This window comes from Eptatretus burgeri, chromosome 11, assembly GCF_056783735.1.
Source record: "Eptatretus burgeri isolate ZD-2024b chromosome 11, Ebu_testis_v1, whole genome shotgun sequence".
Taxonomy (NCBI): domain Eukaryota; kingdom Metazoa; phylum Chordata; class Myxini; order Myxiniformes; family Myxinidae; genus Eptatretus; species Eptatretus burgeri.
The window spans coordinates 82,569,008-82,573,767 of record NC_140971.1 but is presented as its reverse complement, the minus strand read 5'-3'; positions in this window follow the sequence as shown (position 1 = coordinate 82,573,767).

The following is a 4,760-nucleotide window of genomic DNA, read 5'->3' as shown; positions in this document are numbered from 1 at the left end:
TTCCGCCGCCAATACTGCTAGGTCACTCAAGTGAACCTGATATCCTATTCATTCAATTTGACGTCAAGAGTGCTCAGAGTTATAGTTTGAACTTTCCCTTTTACTTTTACATACTCAATTCATTCGTCATAACTAGATTCCTTGAGACAGAAATTGATTTTACGTGGGTATATCCACCTGAAGTTCCAAAATCAGCCGCAATTATAATTTTGGCATGTTTTTTGTTGGAAATCACTACAAACATGTCGAGATGCAAAAAACAAAAATCGAAATTTTGTTGAAAAAAAAAAAAGTTGCAAAAAAATTCTCAATTTTTTTTGGGGGGTGGGGGGGGGTTGGAAATCACTCAAAACATGTAGAAATGCAAAAAAAAAAAAAAAAATTCTAATTTTTTCAAAATGGCCGCCATAGCAGCCACATTGGATTTTGGACCAAGTCCAAAATCTAATGGCATGATCCTTGGACCATACCGAATCCCCCCCACCAAGTTTCGTCGAAATCCGTCGAGGAGTTTTTCCATAATACTGTTCACAAACAAACAAATAATAAAAAAACCATCTTGTTAAAAGGTGACCACATGTGACTTCTTTAAGGTCACACTGAGGTGAACAGAGCTGCTATCCACCAGGAGCGACTCCTTGAGGAATATCTGCCTACGAGAGATTCCGATGAGAATCGTTCTATAGAGTAACCATGAAAAATATGCGTTTACCTCAAAATGTCACCAAATGACGTCATAATGTCTCAAGCTTGACATATCTCGAAAACACTCAGAGGTGTTCAATTTGAGGTATTACACGATATGGTACCTAAGATTTCAAAAACTTTTGACCTCCAGCGCTAACCATGAAGGTCATGACCGATTGCCACCAAAAATTAATCAGCTGAGCGCCAGACCATGAACTATATTCCCATGAAGTTTGAAGACTATCCGATCAAAATTACTCAAAAAATAAGGGTTTCGTCAACTCCCTGATTTACGACAAAGTGACCTTGAAAATTTTATGCGCTGAAAGGGACCTCTATAGGACTCTGATATGCGAAGTTACAAAAATTTCCAATGATAACTGTGTTCTGCAGAGTGATTACAGACAAACAAAAAAATAAAATAATAATAAAAAAATTAAATTAAATTAAAAAAAAACATACAAGCTGACTAACATATCTTGCAAAAACTTCGTTTTGGCAAGATAACCAACAAACAAACAGAAAGGGGTGAAAACAGTAACCTCCGATCTTCGATGGCGGAGGTTAAAAATACAACTATACCGGCAGCCCAGAGGGTTTTGATCATACAAACGAGGTACCAATACGAGTACAGGGGGTTTTAGGGAGTAACCTGACATATGCAGATGTGGATTTCTGCTGGGCACCACCCACTGCGTGTGGCCCCTGGGGACCCTCAAAATGGGCTAGATCAAACATTGGAGGTACTAGTTAAAACCAGGTTTAAATGAACAAGTACATCCCCCAGAGTGTAGAATGGCCCATGCAAGAAAAATTGTCCGCTGCATAAGGGTCGACAGAAGCCCAAAAAAGGGTCCAAATCAAACATTGGAGGTACCAGTTAAAACCTGGTTTAAATGAACAAGTACATCCCCCAGAGTGTAGAATGACCCATGCAAGAAACTTTGCTGCGTTGACCCTACCAGAAACCCCTTAAGTTGGCCCTTTCGAAGAACTTGAGCTTGATCAAACATTGGCGGTACCACTTAAAACCAGGTTTAAATGAACAAGTACACTCCACCGAGTATAGAATGCCCGATGCCAGACAAATTATCCACTGCATTGGCCCTACCAGACACCTCAAATGTTGGCCTTTCGGGAGACTATGTGGAGGTCAAACGTAAAGGCCCTGAACTGTATTCCAGGTTGGTAAAAATAATGACAAAACCCCTACCTTTTTAATTGCATTCTTTATTGTAATAAAAATCCACATGCAAAAGGTTAACCTTTATGTATGCTAGGGAGCCAGACTCGTACCACAAAAGCCTCGTAGTTTGATCTAGCTCAAATTCTTCAAAAGGGCCAACTTAAGGGGCTTCTGGCGACCCTTATGCAGCAGACAGTTTCTTGCATGGGCCATTCTACATTTTCAGGGATGTACTTGTTCATTTAAACCTGGTTTTAAGTGGTACCTCCAATGTTTGATCTAGCCCCAATTTTTGTACCCTTTTTGGGTTTCTGGCGACCCATATGCAGCAGACAAAGTTTCTTGCATGGGCCATTCTACACTCCGGGGGATGTACTTGTTCATTTAAACCTGGTTTTAACTGGTACCTCCAATGTTTGATCAAGCCCATTTTAAGGGCCACTTTGAGGGTCCCCAGGGGCCACACGCAGCAGGTGGTGCCCAGCAGAAATCCATATCTGCAAATGTCAGGTTACTCCCTAAAACCCCCTGTACTCAGATATTGGTACCTCGTTCATATTATCAAAACCCTCTGGACTGCCGGTCTAAACCTCCTTCCTGCTGCAGTGGAGAGGTAATGATTACAAAGCAATTTTAATACGAATAATATCCTGTCTCCACAAGGGTTTTTTCCTCCTTGGACAAATGCCATGTTAAGGATATAAATAGCTTTGTGAGGCACACCTACCTGAAGTATTTAAAAATAAACTTTTTTTTTAAACCACAAACACATATGATTACCTTTTTCAAAAAACAGTCACTACTACCATTTAACACAAACCCCAAATGTGACCTTTAATCGATGCATAACCATATGCTCCCATAGAGGAAATTTAATAGCACCCTGTTCTTCCCTGTGAAGCCCACGAGCGAGCCACTGGTGGCCCTTGACATGCGGCCAATAATACACAACGTGAAAATACCCCATCACATCCCACCTTAAATGCGAACAAATTGATCCCAGAATGCCATCAATTGAGTGTTCCAATGCGAAGCGTAAAAGTAACATCACTACATCAGTAGATGGCAGTATGCAAACAATTAGGCTTGCAGCCCAGTATCCACAGGAAAATTTTTTTTATATTTTTTTTAAAGTTCATGGAGGCAGGGCCTCATAGCAGCAATTTTGGAGTCCTGCAGGCGGTGTGGTGGCTCACGCTGATGTCTTATTGGCAAAAGTGCTACCCTTCTATAAAATTGTGAAGATCACTGCACTAGCAGGTTTTAAAATAATAACAATAATAATAATAATAATTAAATAAAAAACTAATTTGTCTCATCACGCAACGACAGTCGAATATGTACTCACATTAGATGTGGTTTACATCTGTGCTGGGAATTACACTGGTCAACCCACTGCCATAATGCACGACACCAAAGGAATGAGCAGTGGGGAGAATAATCCAGGTTAAAAAAAAAAAAGACTAAACAAAGCATTTTCATGTTGTTTATCAATAAATGTCTTTTTGGGATCACATGCAACAAGCTGACCCAGAGAAGAACACAGCATTAGGCAAATACAAAGTAAATACAAACACTGATAATCGTTCAGAGCCCAAATGTACATGAAGCAATGAACCTGTTCTATATAGAGGATATAATACATTGTTGGGGGTGGCGATGAATTTCCCATTGGCAATGCACGACGCAACGCTAGTACAGGTCTTCAATGATTGCAGATGCACAACAATGGATGCAGAGCTATGAGGTGTGCGTTGGCAAGAGACTTCCTACCGCATTGTCACACTCCCTTTGATTTGCATGGAATTCACAGTCCCAATGGAAGCAGTGGCTATGAACGACAGAACACGAGAACGTCAGGTACGAGACCACACTCGTGGTAACATGGCTTTATGAGGTTTTGTGTAGCGATCCCCATCAGAAACAAGACTGCAAAGACCATAGCAGAAACTCGTGTCTTCTCCTTAGTCCGTATGCAGCACAAGGCCGTGGGGTATCATCATTGGCTGAGGGCATGGCTGTGACACTGATGCAATGCTCTCTACTGGTTCATGGTACCGGCGACAGGCCACAGACTCCGCAAAGGATGCCATGGGATCTTTAACATCCACGACACCCATTTAACATCCATTCGAGGGACAGCACACACATTGAATCACCCTGCCTGAGAAACACAAGGATGACAGTTTATAGTTGGGTCAGGATTCAAACCCAGGTGAGACAGCTTAGACGTGAGAGTGGAAATCAACCTCACACTATCCTGTTAGCCGAGGAGCCATAATTAAAAATGTTCCATACTTTAATTAAGCAATATATTGTTATTTAATATGTTTGGGTACATTGACACCACTATATTCCAATGTGCAAAACACACATCTGTTGGAGGCCTACACTTGGGACATTTACAGTTCATCTCTACATGCATTGCTTGAAGTACTACAGCGGTACGTTTCCGTGCTGATTAATAACGGTTTTATCATTAACAGCCACACAACAGAACTTCAAGAAAAAGTAGCATTTTAATAGTTTCCAACACTGACAGCAGACGACCCATTCAACACACATCATCCACCGACGTTGGGCGGAAGTACTTTTAAATACATCACGTCCAAACACAGGATAAATGTGAGATACGACATACATTCCAGCCGAAAACGTGTATTAAAAAAATAAATAAATAAATAAAATCGCTTTACAGTGCATGAAAGCAGTCACAAATCAAGAAAGATATTACCACCACCAAAGGTGGACTGAGGTTATGTTTTCACCACTGTCTATCAGCAGGATATCTAAAAGTTATGGAGAGATTCAGACGAAAGTTGGTGGACAGGTTGGATGCGTGACTTTTGTGAAGATACAGATTATGGATACTCAAATTTTTGAGATT